Source organism: Oncorhynchus tshawytscha, linkage group LG32 (assembly GCF_018296145.1).
Source record: "Oncorhynchus tshawytscha isolate Ot180627B linkage group LG32, Otsh_v2.0, whole genome shotgun sequence".
NCBI lineage: Eukaryota > Metazoa > Chordata > Actinopteri > Salmoniformes > Salmonidae > Oncorhynchus > Oncorhynchus tshawytscha.
The window spans coordinates 6,917,943-6,938,221 of record NC_056460.1 but is presented as its reverse complement, the minus strand read 5'-3'; positions in this window follow the sequence as shown (position 1 = coordinate 6,938,221).

Genomic DNA, 20,279 nt, shown 5'->3' with positions numbered 1-20,279 from the left:
GAGAGACAGAGATATGGGAACAGAGACAGACAGAGACAGAGATATGGGAACAGAGACAGACAGAGACAGAGATAGGGAACAGAGACAGAGACAGAGAACAGAGACAGACAGAGACAGAGATTTGAACAGAACAGAGACAGAGACATGGGAACAGAGACAGACAGAGACAGAGATATGGGAACAGAGACAGACAGAGACAGAGATATGGGAACAGAGACAGACAGAGACAGAGATATGGGAACAGAGACAGAGACAGAGATATGGGAACAGAGACAGACAGAGACAGAGATATGGGAACAGAGACAGACAGAGAGAGATATGGGAACAGAGACAGACAGAGACAGAGATATGGGAACAGAGACAGACAGAGACAGAGACATATGGGAACAGAGACAGACAGAGACAGAGATATGGGGGACAGAGACAGACAGAGACAGAGATATGGGAACAGAGACAGAGACAGAGACAGAGACAGAACAGAGACAGACAGAGACAGAGATATGGGAGACAGACAGAGACAGAGATATGGGAACAGAGACAGAGAGAACAGAGATATGGGACAGAACAGAGACAGAGAGACAGAGATAGAGGGAACAGAGACAGACAGAGAGAGACAGAGATATGGAACAGAGACAGACAGAGACAGAGATATGGAGAACAGAGACAGACAGAGACAGAGATATGGGAACAGAGACAGAGAGATATGGGAACAGAGACAGACAGAGACAGAGATATGGGACAGAGACAGAGACAGAGACAGAGACAGACAGAGACAGAGATATGGAACAGAGAGACAGAGACAGAGATATGGGAACAGAGACAGACAGAGACAGAGATATGGGAACAGAGACAGACAGAGACAGAGATAGGGACAGAGATATGGGAACAGAGACAGAGATATGGGAACAGAGACAGACAGAGACAGAGATATGGGAACAGAGACAGACAGAGACAGAGATATGGGAACAGAGACAGACAGAGACAGAGATATGGGAACAGAGACAGACAGAGACAGAGATATGGGAACAGAGACAGACAGAGACAGAGATATGGGAACAGAGACAGACAGAGACAGAGATATGGGAACACAGAGACAGACAGAGACAGAGAGATAGACAGACAGAACAGAGACAGACAGAGACAGAGATATGGGAACAGAGACACAGACAGAGACAGAGATATGGGAACAGAGACAGACAGAGACAGAGATATGGGAACAGAACAGAGACAGAGATATGGGAACAGAGACAGACAGAGACAGAGATATGGGAACAGAGACAGAGACAGAGATATGGGAACAGAGACAGACAGAGACAGAGATATGGGAACAGAGACAGACAGAAACAGAGATATGGGAACAGAGACAGACAGAGACAGAGATATGGGAACAGAGACAGAGACAGAGATATGGGAACAGAGACAGACAGAGACAGAGATATGGGAACAGAGACAGACAGAGACAGAGATATGGGAACAGAGACAGACAGAGAGAGATATGGGAACAGAGAGACAGAGAGAGATATGGGAACAGAGACAGAGATATGGGAACAGAGACAGACAGAAACAGAGAGATATGGGAACAGAGACAGACAGACAGAGATATGGAACAGAACAGACAGACAGAGACAGAGATATGGGAACAGACAGACAGAGACAGAGATATGAGGAACAGAGACAGAGAGAACAGACAGACAGAGACAGAGACATGGGAACAGAGACAGACAGAGACAGAGATATGGGAACAGAGACAGACAGAGACAGAGATATGGGAACAGAGACAGACAGAGACAGAGATATGGGAACAGAGAACAGAACAGACAGACAGACAGAGATATGGGAACAGAGACAGACAGAGACAGAGATATGGGAACAGAGACAGACAGAGACAGAGATATGGGAACAGAGAGACAGAGACAGAGACAGACAGAGACAGACAGAGACATGAGAAGAGATAGACAGAGACAGAGATATGGGGGAACAGAGATATGGGAACAGAGACAGACAGAAACAGAGATATGGGAACAGAGACAGACAGAGACAGAGATGAACAAGAGACAGACAGAGACAGAGACATGGAACAGAGACAGACAGAGACAGAGATATGGGAACAGAGACAGAGACAGAGACAGAGACAGAGGAACAGACAGAGACAGAGATAGAACAGAGACAGAGAGATATGGGAACAGAGACAGAGACAGAGATATGGAACAGAGAGACAGAGACAGAGATATGGGAACAGAGACAGACAGACAGAGATATGGGAACAGAGACAGACAGAGACAGAGATATGGGAACAGAGACAGACAGACAGACAGAGACAGAGATATGGGAACAGAGACAGACAGAGACAGAGATATGGGAACAGAGACAGACAGAGACAGAGATATGGGAACAGACAGACAGAGACAGAGACATGTGAACAGAGACAGAGACAGAGAACAGAGACAGACAGAGACAGAGATATGGGAACAGAGACAGACAGAGACAGAGATATGGGAACAGAGACAGAGATATGGGAACAGAGACAGAGATATGGGAACAGAGACAGACAGAGACAGAGATATGGGAACAGAGACAGACAGAAACAGAGATATGGGAACAGAGACAGACAGAGACAGAGATATGGGAACAGAGACAGACAGAGAGACAGAGATATGGGAACAGAGACAGAGACTGAGACAGAGACAGAGATATGGGAACAGCGACAGACAGAGACAGAGATATGGGAACAGAGACAGACAGAGACAGAGATATGGGAACAGAGACAGACAGAGACAGAGATATGGGAACAGAGACAGACAGAGAGACAGAGATATGGGAACAGAGACAGAGACAGAACAGAGACAGACAGAAACAGAGATATGGGAACAGAGACAGACAGAGACAGAGATATGGGAACAGAGACAGACAGAGACAGAGATATGGGAACAGACAGACAGAAACAGAGATATGGGAGACAGAGACAGACAGAGACAGAGATATGGGAACAGAGACAGACAGAAACAGAGATATGGGAACAGAGACAGACAGAGACAGAGATATGGGAACAGAGACAGACAGAAACAGAGATATGGGAACAGAGACAGACAGAGATGGAGATATGGGAACAGAGACAGACAGAGACAGAGATATGGGAACAGAGACAGACAGAGATGGAGATATGGGAACAGAGACAGACAGAGACAGAGACATGTGAACAGAGACAGACAGAGACAAAGATATGGGAACAGAGACAGAGATATGGGAACAGAGACAGACAGAGACAAAGATATGGGAACAGAGACAGAGATATGGGAACAGAGACAGACAGAGACAGAGATATGGGAACAGAGACAGACAGAGAAAGAGATATGGGAACAGAGACAGACAGAGACAGAGATATGGGAACAGAGACAGACAGAGATGGAGATATGAGAACAGAGACAGACAGAGATAGAGATATGGGAACAGAGACAGACAGAGACAGAGATATGGGATCAGAGACAGAGACAGAGACAGAGATATGGGAACAAAGACAGACAGAGACTGAGATATGGGAACAGAGACAGAGATAGAGACAGAGATATGGGAACAGAGACAGAGACTGAGACAGAGACAGAGATATGGGAACAGAGACAGAGACTGAGACAGAGACAGAGATATGGGAACAGAGACAGAGATATGGGAACAGAGACAGACAGAGACAGAGACAGGTGAACAGAGACAGAGACATGTGAACAGAGACAGACAGAGACAGAGACATGTGAACAAAGACAGACAGAGACAGAGACAAGTGAACAGAGACAGACAGAGACAAATATATGGGAACATAGACAGACAGAGACATTGATATGGGAACAGATAGACAGAGAAGGAGATATGGGAACGGAGACAGACAGAGACAGAGATATGGGAACAGAGACAGAGATATGGGAACAGAGACAGACAGAAACAGAGATATGGGAACAGAGACAGACAGAAACAGAGACATGTGAACAAAGACAGACAGAGACGGAGATATGGGAACAGAGACAGACAGAGACAGAGATATGGGAACAGAGACAGAGACAGACAGAGACAGAGATATGGGAACAGAGACAGACAGAGACAGAGATAGAGAACAGAGATATGGGAACAGAGACAGACAGACAGAGATATGGGAACAGAGACAGACAGAGACGGAGATATGGGAACAGAGACAAACAGAGACGGAGATATGGGAACAGAGAAAGACAGAGAAATTTATATGGGAACAGAGACAGACAGAGACAGAGACATGTGAACAGAGACAGACAGAGACAGAGACATGTGAACAGAGACAGACAGAGACAGAGACATGTGAACAGAGACAGAGACATGTGAACAGAGACAGACAGAGACAGAGACATGTGAACAGAGACAGACAGAGACAGAGATATGGGAACAGAGACAGACAGAAACAGAGATATGGGAACAGAGACAGACAGAGACAGAGATATGGGAACAGAGACAGACAGAAACAGAGATATGGGAACAGAGACAGACAGAGACAGAGATATGGGAACAGAGACAGAGATATGGGAACAGAGACAGACAGAGACAGAGATATGGGAACAGAGACAGACAGAGACAGAGACATGGGAACAGAGACAGACAGACATGTGGGAACAAAGACAGACAGAGACAGAGACATGGGAACAGAGACAGACAGAGACAAAGATATGGGAACAGAGACAGACAGAGACAGAGATATGGGAACAGAGACAGACAGAGAGATATGGGAACAGAGACAGACAGAGACAGAGATATGGGAACAGAGATAGATAGAACAGAGACAGACAGACAGAGATATGGGAACAGAGACAGACAGAGACAGAGATATGGGAACAGAGACAGACAGACAGAGATATGGGAACAGAGACAGACAGAGACATTGATATGGGAACAGAGACAGACAGAGACAGAGATATGGGAACAGAGAGACAGAGATATGGGAACAGAGACAGAGATATGGGAACAGAGACAGACAGAAACAGAGATATGGGAACAGAGACAGACAGAAACAGAGATATGGGAACAGAGACAGACAGAGACAGAGATATGGGAACAGAGACAGACAGAGACAGAGATATGGGAACAGAGACAGACAGAGACAGAGATATGGGAACAGAGACAGACAGAAACAGAGATATGGGAACAGAGACAGACAGAGACAGAGATATGGGAACAGAGACAGACAGAGACAGAGATATGGGAACAGAGACAGAGACAGAGACAGAGGGAACAGAGACAGACAGAGACAGAGATATGGGAACAGAGACAGACAGAGACAGAGATATGGGAACAGAGACAGACAGACAGAGACAGAGACAGAGGAACAGAGACAGACAGAGACAGAGACAGTGAAAAGAGACAGAGACATGTGAACAAAGACAGACAGAGACAGAGAGTGAACAGAGACAGACAGAGACAAAGATATGGGAACAGAGACAGACAGAGACAGAGATATGGGAACAGATAGACAGAGAAGACAGAGATATGGGAACAGAGACAGACAGAGACAGAGATATGGGAACAGAGACAGAGATATGGGAACAGAGACAGACAGAAACAGAGATATGGGAACAGAGACAGACAGAAACAGAGATATGGGAACAGAGACAGACAGAGACAGAGATATGGGAACAGAGACAAGACAGACAGAGACAGAGATATGGGAGACAGAGACAGAGACAGAGACAGAGACAGAGATATGAGGACAGAGACAGAGATATGGGAACAGAAGACAGAGATATGGGAACAGAGACAGACAGAAACAGAGATATGGGAACAGAGACAGACAGAGACAGAGACAGAACAGAGACAGACAGAGACAGAGATATGGGAACAGAGACAGACAGAGACAGAGATATGGGAACAGAGACAGACAGAGACAGAGATATGGGAACAGAGACAGACAGAGACAGAGATATGGGAACAGAGACAGACAGAAACAGAGATATGGGAACAGAGACAGACAGAGACAGAGAGACAGAGACAGAGATATGGGAACAGAGACAGACAGAGAGACAGAGATATGGGAACAGAGACAGACAGAGACAGAGATATGGGAACAGAGACAGACAGAGACAGAGACATGGGAACAGACAGACAGACAGAGACAGAGATAGAGAACAGAGACAGACAGAGACAAAGATATGGGAACAGAGACAGACAGAGACAGAGATATGGGAACAGACAGACAGAGACAGAGATATGGGAACAGAGAGACAGAGACAGAGATATGGAACAGAGACAGAGACAGAGATATGGGAACAGAGACAGACAGAGACAGAGATATGGGAACAGACAGACAGAGACAGAGATATGGGAACAGAGACAGACAGAGACAGAGATATGGGAACAGAGACAGACAGAGACAGAGATATGGGAACAGAGACAGACAGAGACAGAGATATGGGAACAGAGACAGACAGAGACAGAGATATGGGAGACAGAGACAGAGATAGACAGAGACAGACAGAGACAGAGATAGACAGAACAGAGACAGACAGAGACAGAGATATGTGAACAGAGACAGAGACAGGAACAGACAGACAGAGACAGGAGATATGGGAACAGAGACAGACAGAGACAGAGATATGGGAACAGAGACAGACAGACAGAGACAGAGACAGACAGAGACAGGGAACAGAGACAGACAGAGAAGGAGATATGGGAACAGAGACAGACAGAGACAGAGATATGGGAACAGAGAGATATGGGAACAGAGACAGACAGAAACAGAGATATGGGAACAGAGACAGACAGAAACAGAGATATGGGAACAGAGACAGACAGAGACAGAGATATGGGAACAGAGACAGACAGAGAGAGATATGGGAACAGAGACAGAGATACAGAGACAGAGACAGAGATATGGGGAACAGAGACAGACAGAGACAGAGATATGGGAACAGAGACAGACAGAGACAGATATGGGAACAGAGACAGACAGAGACAGAGATAGAACAGAACAGAGACAGAAACAGATATGGGAACAGAGACAGACAGAGACAGAGATATGGGAACAGAGACAGACAGAGACAGAGATATGGGAACAGAGACAGACAGAGACAGAGATATGGGAACAGAGACAGACAGAGACAGAGATATGGGAACAGAGACAGACAGAGACAGAGATATGGAACAGAGACAGACAGAGACAGAGATATGGGAACAGAGACAGACAGAGACAGAGATATGGGAACAGAGACAGACAGAGAGAGATATGGGAACAGAGACAGACAGAGACAGAGATATGGGAACAGAGACAGAGACAGATATGGGAACAGAGACAGACAGAGACAGAGATATGGGAACAGAGACAGACAGAGACAGAGATATGGGAACAGAGACAGACAGAGACAGAGACATGGGAACAGAGACAGACAGAGAGAGATATGGGAACAGAACAGAGACAGACAGACAGAGACAGAGATATGGGACAGACAGAGACAGAGATATGGGAACAGAGACAGACAGAGACAGAGATAGAGACAGGAACAGAGACAACAGAGACAGAGATATGGGAACAGAGACAGAGATATGGGAACAGAGACAGACAGAAACAGAGATATGGGAACAGAGACAGACAGAAACAGAGATATGGGACAGAGACAGACAGAGACAGAGATATGGGAACAGAGACAGACAGAAACAGAGATATGGGAACAGACAGAGACAGAGACAGAGACACAGACAGAGACAGAGATATGGGAACAGAGACAGACAGAGACAGAGATATGGGAACAGAGACAGACAGAGACAGAGATATGGGAACAGAGACAGACAGAGACAGATATGGGAACAGAGACAGACAGAGACAGAGATGGGAACAGAGACAGACAGGACAGAGACAGAGACAGAGACAGAGATAGAACAGAGACAGAGACATGTGAACAGAGACAGACAGAGACAGAGACATGTGAACAGAGACAGAGACATGTGAACAGAGACAGACAGAGACAGAGACATGTGAACAGAGACAGACAGAGACAGAGATATGGGAACAGAGACAGACAGAGACAGAGATATGGGAACAGAGACAGACAGAGACAGAGATATGGGAACAGAGACAGACAGAGACAGAGATATGGGAACAGAGACAGACAGAGACAGAGATATGGGAACACAGACAGACAGATGGGAACAAAGACAGACAGAGAGACAGAGACAGGAACAGAGAGACAGACAGAGATATGGGAACAGAGACAGACAGAGACAGAGATATGGGAACAGAGACAGACAGAGACAGAGATATGGGAACAGAGACAGACAGAGACAGAGATATGGGAACAGAGACAGACAGAGACAGAGATATGGGAACAGAGACAGACAGAGACAGAGATATGGGAACAGAGACAGAGACAGAGATATGGGAACAGAGACAGACAGAGATATGGGAACAGAGACAGAGACAGATGGGACAGAGACAGAGATACAGAGACAGACAGACAGACTGAGATGGGAACAGAGACAGACAGAGACAGAGATATGGGAACAGAGACAGACAGAGACAGAGATATGGGAACAGAGACAGACAGAGACAGAGATATGGGAACAGAACAGAGACAGAGACAGAGATATGGGACAGAGACAGACAGAGACAGAGATGGGAACAGAGACAGAGACAGAGATATGGAGACAGAGACAGAGACAGACAGAGACAGAGATATGGGAACAGAGACAGACTGACAGACAGAGACAGAGAGATATGGGGGAACAGAGACAGAGACAGAGATATGGGAACAGAGACAGACAGAGACAGACAACAGAGATATGGGAACAGAGACAGACAGAAACAGAGAGATGAACAGAGAACAGAGACAGAGACAGAGATATGGGAACAGAGACAGACAGAACAGAGACAGACAGAGACAGACAGACAGAGACATGGGAACAGAACAGAGACAGACAGAGACAGAGATATGGGAACAGAGACAGACAGAGACAGAGATATGGGAACAGAGACAGACAGAGACAGAGATATGGGAACAGAGACAGACAGAGACAGAGATATGGGAACAGAGACAGACAGAGACAGAGATATGGGAACAGAGACAGACAGAGACAGAGATATGAGAACAGAGACAGACAGAGACAGAGATATGGGAACAGAGACAGACAGAGACAGAGATAGAACAGAGACAGAGATATGGGAACAGAGACAGACAGAGACAGAGATATGGGAACAGAGACAGACAGAGAGAGATATGGGAACAGAGACAGACAGAGACAGAGATATGGGAACAGAGACAGACAGAGACAGAGATATGGGAGACAGAGACAGACAGAGACAGAGATATGGGAACAGAGACAGACAGAGAGATATGGAACAGAGACAGACAGAGACAGAGACAAAGGGAACAGAGACAGACAGAGACAGAGATATGGGAACAGAGACAGACAGAGACAGACAGAGACAGAGATATGGGAACAGAGACAGACAGAGACAGAGATATGGGAACAGAGACAGACAGAGACAGAGATATGGGAACAGAGACAGACAGAGACAGAGATATGAGAACAGAGACAGACAGAGAGAGATATGGGAACAGAGACAGACAGAGACAGAGATATGGGACAGAGACAGACAGAGACAGAGATATGGGAACAGAAGACAGACAGAGACAGACAGACAGAGACAGAGATATGGGAACAGAGACAGACAGAGACAGAGATATGGGAACAGAACAGAGACAGACAGAGACAGAGATATGGGAACAGAGACAGAGACAGAGACAGAGACAGAGATATGGGAACAGAGACAGAGATATGGGAACAGACAGACAGAGAAACAGAGATATGGGAACAGAGAGACAGACAGACAGAGACAGCTGAACAGAGACAGAGACATGGGAACAGAGACAGACAGAGACAGAGACATTTGAAAAGAGACAGAGACAGAACAAAGACAGACAGAGACAGAGACAATGGGACAGAGACAGACAGAGACAGAGATATGGGAACAGAGACAGACAGAGACAGAGATATGGGAACAGAGACAGAGAAGAGATATGGGAACGGAGACAGACAGAGACAGAGATATGGGAACAGACAGACAGAGACAGAACAGAGACAGACAGAAACAGAGATATGGGAACAGAGACAGACAGAAACAGAGATATGGGAACAGAGACAGACAGAGACAGAGATATGGGAACAGAGACAGACAGAGACAGAGATATGGGAACAGAGACAGAGACAGAGACAGAGACAGAGATACAGAGACAGACAGAGACAGAACAGAAACAGAGATATGGGAACAGAGACAGAGACAGAGACAGAGACAGAGATATGGGAACAGAGACAGACAGAGACAGAGATATGGAACAGAGACAGACAGAACAGAGACAGACAGAGACGGAGATATGGGAACAGACAGAGAGATATGGGAACAGAGACAGACAGAGACAGAGATATGGGAACAGAGACAGACAGAGACAGAGATATGAACAGAGACAGACAGAGACAGAGACAGAACAGAGACAGAGATATGGGAACAGAGACAGACAGAGACAGAGACATGGGAACAGAGACAGACAGAGACAGAGATATGGGAACAGAGACAGAGACAGAGATATGGGAACAGAGACAGACAGAGACAGAGATATGGGAACAGAGACAGACAGAGACAGAGATATGGGAACAGAGACAGACAGAGACAGAGATATGGGAACAGACAGACAGAGACAGAGATATGGGAACAGAGACAGACAGAGACAGAGATAGAACAGAGACAGAGAAGAGACAGAGACAGAAACAGAGACAGAGACATGGAACGGAGACAGACAGAGACAGAGATATGGGAACAGAGACAGACAGAGACAAAGATATGGGAACAGAGACAGACAGAGACAGAGATATGGGAACAGATAGACAGAGAAGGAGATATGGGAACGGAGACAGACAGAGACAGAGATATGGGAACAGAGACATAGATATGGGAAACAGAGACAGACAGAAACAGAGATAAGGGAACAGAGACAGACAGAAACAGAGACATGTGAACAAAGACAGACAGAGACGGAGATATGGGAACAGAGACAGAGACAGAGACAGAGACAGAGATATGAGACAGACAGAGACAGAGATATGGGAACAGAAACAGACAGAGACATTGATATGGGAACAGAGAAACAGAGAAGGAGATATGGGAACAGAGACAGAGATATGGGAACAGAGACAGACAGAAACAGAGATATGGGAACAGAGACAGACAGAAACAGAGATATGGGAACAGAGACAGACAGAGACAGAGATATGGGAACAGAGACAGACAGAAACAGAGATATGGGAACAGAGACAGACAGAGACAGAGATATGGGAACAGAGACAGACAGAAACAGAGATATGGGAACAGAGACAGACAGAGACAGAGATATGGGAACAGAGACAGACAGAGACAGAGATATGGGAACAGAGACAGACAGAGACAGAGATATGGGAACAGAGACAGAGATGGAGATATGGGAACAGAGACAGACAGAGACAGAGATAGGGAACAGAGACACAGAGACAGATGTGAACAGAGACAGAGATATGGGAACAGAGACAGACAGAGACAGAGACATGTGAACAGAGACAGAGACAGAGACATGTGAACAAAGACAGACAGAGACAGAGACATGGGAACAGAGACAGACAGAGACAAAGATATGGGAACAGAGACAGACAGAGACAGATATGGGAACAGATAGACAGAGATATGGGAACAGACAGACAGAGACAGAGATATGGGAACAGAGACAGAGATATGGGAACAGAGACAGACAGAAACAGAGATATGGGAACAGAGACAGACAGAAACAGAGATATGGGAACAGAGACAGACAGAGACAGAGATATGGGAACAGAGACAGACAGAGACGGAGATATGGGAACAGAGACAGAGACAGAGACAGAGACAGAGATATGAGACAGACAGAGACAGAGATATGGGAACAGAAACAGAGATATGGGAACAGAGACAGACAGAAACAGAGATATGGGAACAGAGACCGACAGAGACAGAGACATGTGAACAAAGACAGACAGAGACGGAGATATGGGAACAGAGACAGACAGAGACAGAGATATGGGAACAGAGACAGACAGAGACAGAGATATGGGAACAGAGACAGACAGAGACAGAGATATGGGAACAGAGACAGACAGAAACAGAGATATGGGAACAGAGACAGACAGAGACAGAGATATGGGAACAGATAGACAGAGAAGGAGATATGGGAACGGAGACAGACAGAGACAGAGATATGGGAACAGAGACAGACAGAGACAGAGACATGTGAAAAGAGACAGAGACATGTGAACAAAGACAGACAGAGACAGAGACATGTGAACAGAGACAGACAGAGACAAAGATATGGGAACAGAGACAGACAGAGACAGAGATATGGGAACAGATAGACAGAGAAGGAGATATGGGAACGGAGACAGACAGAGACAGAGATATGGGAACAGAGACAGAGATATGGGAACAGAGACAGACAGAGACAGAGATATGGGAACAGAGACAGACAGAGACAGAGATATGGGAACAGAGACAGACAGAAACAGAGATATGGGAACAGAGACAGACAGAGACAGAGATATGGGAACAGAGACAGACAGAAACAGAGATATGGGAACAGAGACAGACAGAGACAGAGATATGGGAACAGAGACAGAGATATGGGAACAGCGACAGACAGAGATGGAGATATGGGAACAGAGACAGACAGAGACAGAGACAGGTGAACAGAGACAGAGACATGTGAACAGAGACAGACAGAGACAGAGACATGTGAACAAAGACAGACAGAGACAGAGACAAGTGAACAGAGACAGACAGAGACAAAGATATGGGAACAGAGACAGAGAAGGAGATATGGGAACGGAGACAGACAGAGACAGAGATATGGGAACAGAGACAGAGATATGGGAACAGAGACAGACAGAAACAGAGATATGGGAACAGAGACAGACAGAAACAGAGACATGTGAACAAAGACAGACAGACAGAGACATGTGAACAGAGACAGACAGAGACGGAGATATGGGAACAGAGACATATACAGAGACAGAGACAGAGATATGAGACAGACAGAGACAGAGATATGGGAACAGAAACAGACAGAGACATTGATATGGGAACAGAGAGACAGAGACAGAGATATGGGAACAGAGACAGAGATATGGGAACAGAGACAGACAGAAACAGAGATATGGGAACAGAGACAGACAGAAACAGAGATATGGGAACAGAGACAGACAGAGACAGAGATATGGGAACAGAGACAGACAGAAACAGAGATATGGGAACAGAGACAGACAGAGACAGAGATATGGGAACAGAGACAGACAGAAACAGAGATATGGGAACAGAGACAGACAGAGACAGAGATATGGGAACAGAGACAGACAGAGACAGAGATATGGGAACAGAGACAGACAGAGACAGAGATATGGGAACAGCGACAGACAGAGATGGAGATATGGGAACAGAGACAGACAGAGACAGAGACAGGTGAACAGAGACAGAGACATGTGAACAGAGACAGAGACATGTGAACAGAGACAGACAGAGACAGAGACATTTGAAAAGAGACAGAGACATGTGAACAAAGACAGACAGAGACAGAGACAAGTGAACAGAGACAGACAGAGACAAAGATATGGGAACAGAGACAGACAGAGACATTGATATGGGAACAGATAGACAGAGAAGGAGATATGGGAACGGAGACAGACAGAGACAGAGATATGGGAACAGAGACAGAGATATGGGAACAGAGACAGACAGAAACAGAGATATGGGAACAGAGACAGACAGAAACAGAGACATGTGAACAAAGACAGACAGAGACGGAGATATGGGAACAGAGACAAACAGAGACGGAGATATGGGAACAGAGACAGAGACAGAGACAGAGACAGAGATATGAGACAGACAGAGACAGAGATATGGGAACAGAAACAGAGATATGGGAACAGAGACAGACAGAAACAGAGATATGGGAACAGAGACAGACAGAGACAGAGATATGGGAACAGAGACAGACAGAGACAGAGATATGGGAACAGAGACAGACAGAGACAGAGATATGGGAACAGAGACAGACAGAAACAGAGATATGGGAACAGAGACAGACAGAGACAGAGATATGGGAACAGAGACAGACAGAAACAGAGATATGGGAACAGAGACAGACAGAGACAGAGATATGGGAACAGAGACAGACAGAGACAGAGATATGGGAACAGAGACAGACAGAGACAGAGATATGGGAACAGAGACAGACAGAGACAGAGACATTTGAAAAGAGACAGAGACATGTGAACAAAGACAGACAGAGACAGAGACAAGTGAACAGAGACAGACAGAGACAAAGATATGGGAACAGAGACAGACAGAGACAGAGATATGGGAACAGAGACAGACAGAGACAGAGACATGTGAACAAAGACAGACAGAGACGGAGATATGGGAACAGAGACAAACAGAGACGGAGATATGGGAACAGAGAAAGACAGAGAAATTTATATGGGAACAGAGACAGACAGAGACAGAGACATGTGAACAGAGACAGACAGAGACAGAGACATGTGAACAGAGACAGACAGAGACAGAGACATGTGAACAGAGACAGAGACATGTGAACAGAGACAGACAGAGACAGAGACATGTGAACAGAGACAGAGACATGGAACAAAGACAGACAGAGACAGAGACATGTGAACAGAAACAGACAGAGACAAAGATATAGGAACAGAGACAGACAGAGACAGAGATATGGGAACAGAGACAGAGACAGAGATATGGGAACAGAGACAGAGACAGAGACACAGAGATATGGGAACAGAGACAGACAGAGACAGAGATATGGGAACAGAGACAGACAGAGACAGAGATATGGAACAGAGGCAGACAGAGACAGAGAAATGGGAACAGAGACAGACAGAGACAGAGATATGGGAACAGAGACAGACAGAGATATGGGACAGAGACAGACAAAGACAGAGATATGGGAACAGAGACAGACAGAGACAGAGATATTGGAACAGAGACAGAGATATGGGAACAGAGACAGAGACAGAGACAAAGATAGAGATATGAGACAGACAGACTGATATGGGAACAGAGACAGACAGAGACAGAGATATGGGAACAGAGACAGACAGAGACAGAGATATGGGAACAGAGACAGACAGAAACAGAGATATGGGAACAGAGACAGACAGAGACAGAGATATGGGAACAGAGACAGACAGAGACGGAGATATGGGAACAGAGACAGAGATAGAGACAGAGATATGGGAACAGAGACAGAGACTGAGACAGAGACAGAGATATGGGAACAGCGACAGACAGAGATGGAGATATGGGAACAGAGACAGACAGAGACAGATGTGATAAAGCCCTTGAATTGAATTGAATTGAATTGACAGGTGAACAGAGACAGAGACATGTGAACAGAGACAGAGACATGTGAACAAAGACAGACAGAGACAGAGACATGTGAACAGAGACAGACAGAGACAAAGATATGGGAACAGAGACAGACAGAGACGGAGATATGGGAACAGAGACAGAGAGAGAGACAGAGATATGGGAACAGAGACAGAGACAGAGACAGAGATATGGGAAAAGAGACAGAGACAGAGACAGAGATATGGGAACAGAGACAGACAGAGACAGAGATATGGGAACAGAGACAGACAGAGACAGAGATATGGGAGACAGACAGAGACAGAGATATGGGAACAGAGACAGACAGAGACAGAGATATGGGAACAGAGACAGACAGAGACAGAGACAAAGACAGAGATATGGGAACAGAGACAGACAGAGACAGAGATATGGAACAGAGACGGAGATATGGGAACAGAGACAGAGACAGAGACAGAGACAGAGATATGAGACAGACAGACAGACAGAGATATGGGAACAGAGACAGACAGAGAGAGATATGGGAACAGAGACAGACAGAGACAGAGATATGGGAACAGAGACAGACAGACAGAGACAGAGATATGGGACAGAGACAGAGACAGAGACAGAGATATGGGAACAGAGACAGACAGAGACAGAGATATGGGAACAGAGACAGACAGAGACAGAGATATGGGAACAGAGACAGAGACTGAGACAGAGACAGAGATATGGGAACAGAGACAGAGTCTGAGACAGAGACAGAGATATGGGATCAGAGACAGAGACAGAGATATGGGAACAGAGACAGACAGAAACAGAGATATGGGAACAGAGACAGACAGAAACAGAGATATGGGAACAGAGACAGACAGAGACAGAGATATGGGAACAGAGACAGACAGAAACAGAGATATGGGAACAGAGACAGACAGAGACAGAGATATGGGAACAGAGACAGACAGAGACAGAGATATGGGATCAGAGACAGAGACAGAGACAGGGATATGGGAACAGAGACAGACAGAGACATTGATATGGGAACAGAGAGACAGAGACAGAGATATGGGAACAGAGACAGAGATATGGGAACAGAGACAGACAGAAACAGAGATATGGGAACAGAGACAGACAGAAACAGAGATATGGGAACAGAGACAGACAGAGACAGAGATATGGGAACAGAGACAGACAGAAACAGAGATATGGGAACAGAGACAGACAGAGACAGAGATATGGGAACAGAGACAGACAGAGACAGAGACATGAGAACAGAGACAGACAGAACAGAGACAGACAGAGAACAGAGACAGACAGAGACAGAGATATGGAACAAAGACAGACAGAGACAGAGACATGTGAACAGAGACAGACAGAGACAAAGATATGGGAACAGAGACAGACAGAAACAGAGATATGGGAACAGAGACAGACAGAGACAGAGATATGGGAACAGAGACAGACAGAAACAGAGATATGGGAACAGAGACAGAGATATGGGAACAGAGACAGACAGAGACGGAGATATGAGAACAGAGACAGACAGAGATGGAGATAAGGGAACAGAGACAGGCAGAGACAGAGATATGGGAACAGAGACAGAGACAGAGATATGGGAACAGAGACAGACAGAGACAGAGATATGGGAACAGAGACAGACAGAGACAGAGATATGGGAACAGAGACAGACAGAGACAGAGATATGGGAACAGCGACAGACAGAGATGGAGATATGGGAACAGAGACAGACAGAGACAGAGACATATGAACAGAGACAGAGACATGTGAACAGAGACAGACAGAGACAGAGACATGTGAAAAGAGACAGAGACATGTGAACAAAGACAGACAGAGACAGAGACATGTGAACAGAGACAGACAGAGACGGAGATATGGGAACAGAGACAGAGACAGAGACAGAGATATGAGACAGACAGAGACAGAGATATGGGAACAGAAACAGACCGAGACATTGATATGGGAACAGAGAGACAGAGAAGGAGATATGGGAACAGAGACAGAGATATGGGAACAGAAACAGACAGAAACAGAGATATGGGAACAGACACAGACAGAAACGGAGATATGGGAACAGAGACAGACAGAGACAGAGATATGGGAACAGAGACAGACAGAAACAGAGATATGGGAACAGAAACAGACCGAGACATTGATATGGGAACAGAGAGACAGAGATATGGAACAGAGACAGAGATATGGGAACAGAGACAGACAGAAACAGAGATATGGGAACAGAGACAGACAGAGACAGAGATATGGGAACAGAGACAGACAGAGACAGAGATATGGGAACAGAGACAGACAGAAGACAGAGATATGGGAACAGAGAACAGAGACAGAGATATGGGAACAGAGACAGACAGAGACGGAGATATGAGAACAGAGACAGACAGAGATGGAGATATGGGAACATAGACAGACAGAGACGGAGATATGGGATCAGAGACAGAGATATGGGAATAGAGACAGACAGAGACAGAGATATGGGCACAGAGACAGACAGAAACAGAGATATGGGAACAGAGACAGACAGAAACAGAGATATAAGAACAGAGACAGACAGAGACAGAGATATGGGAACAGAGACAGAGACAGAGATAGACAGAGACAGAGATATGGGAACAGAGACAGAGATGGGAACAGAGACAGAGACAGAGATATGGGAACAGAGACAGAGACAGAGATATGGGAACAGAGACAGACAGAGACAGAGATATGGGAACAGAGACAGACAGAGACAGAGATATGGGAACAGAGACAGACAGAGACAGAGATATGGGAACAGAGACAGACAGAGACAGAGATATGGGAACAGAGACAGAGACAGAGACAGATATGGGAACAGAGACAGACAGAGACAGAGATATGGGAACAGAGACAGACAGAGACAGAGATATGGGAACAGAGACAGACAGACGAGACAGAGATATGGGAACAGACAGACAGACAGAGACAGAGACAGAGATATGGGAACAGAGACAGACAGAGACAGAGATATGGGAACAGAGACAGACAGAGACAGATATGGGAACAGAGACAGAGACAGAGATATGGGAACAGAGACAGAGATATGGGAACAGAGACAGACAGAAACAGAGATATGGGAACAGAGACAGACAGAAACAGAGATATGGGAACAGAGACAGACAGAGACAGAGATATGGGAACAGAGACAGACAGAAACAGAGATATGGGAACAGAGACAGACAGAGACAGAGATATGGGAACAGAGACAGACAGAGACAGAGATATGGGAACAGAGACAGAGACAGAGATATGGGATCAGAGACAGACAGAGACAGAGACAGTGACAACAGAGACAGAGATATGTGAACAAAGACAGACAGAGACAGAGACATGGAACAGAGACAGACAGAGACAAAGATATGGGAACAGAGACAGACAGAAACAGAGATATGGGAACAGAGACAGACAGAGACAGAGATATGGGAACAGAGACAGACAGACAGAGATATGGGAACAGACAGAGACAGAGATATGGGAACAGAGACAGACAGAGACAGAGATATGGAGAACAGAGACAGACAGAGATGGAGATAAGGGAACAGAGACAGACAGAGACAGAGACATGGGACAGAGACAGAGATATGGGAACAGAGACAGACAGAGACAGAGATATGGGAACAGAGACAGACAGAGACAGAGATATGGGAACAGAGACAGACAGAGACAGAGATATGGGAACAGAGACAGACAGAGACAGAGATATGGGAACAGAGACAGACAGAGACATAGATATGGGAACAGAGACAGAGATATGGGAACAGAGACAGACAGAAACAGAGATATGGGAACAGAGACAGACAGAGATGGAGATAAGGGAACAGAGACAGGCAGAGACAGAGATATGGGATCAGAGACAGAGACAGAGATATGGGAACAGAGACAGACAGAGACATTGATATGGGAACAGAGAGACAGAGACAGAGATATGGGAACAGAGACAGAGATATGGGAACAGAGACAGACAGAAACAGAGATATGGGAACAGAGACAGACAGAGATATGGGAACAGAGACAGACAGAGACAGAGATATGGGAACAGAGACAGACAGAAACAGAGATATGGGAACAGAACAGAGAGATATGGGAACAGAGAGACAGAGATATGGGAACAGAGACAGAGATATGGGAACAGAGACAGACAGAAACAGAGATATGGGAACAGAGACAGACAGAAACAGAGATATGGGAACAGAGACAGACAGAGACAGAGATATGGGAACAGAGACAGACAGAAACAGAGATATGGGAACAGAGACAGACAGAGAGACAGAGATATGGGAACAGAGACAGAGACAGAGACAGAGATATGGGAAAAGAGACAGAGACAGAGACAGAGATATGGGAACAGAGACAGACAGAGACGGAGATATGAGAACAGAGACAGACAGAGATGGAGATATGGGAACATAGACAGACAGAGACGGAGATATGGGATCAGAGACAGAGACAGAGATATGGGAACAGAGACAGACAGAGACAGAGATATGGGCACAGAGACAGACAGAAACAGAGATATGGGAACAGAGACAGAGACAGTGATATGGGAACAGACAGACAGAGATATGGGAACAGAGACAGACAGAGATGGAGATATGAGAACAGAGACAGACAGAGACAGAGATATGGGAACAGAGACAGACAGAGACAGAGATATGGGAACAGAGACAGACAGAGATGGAGATATGGGAACAGAGACAGACAGAGACAGAGACATGGGAACAGAGACAGAGACAGAGACATGTGAATAGAGACAGACAGAGACAGAGACAGAAACAGAGACAGAGACATGTGAACAAAGACAGACAGAGACAGAGATATG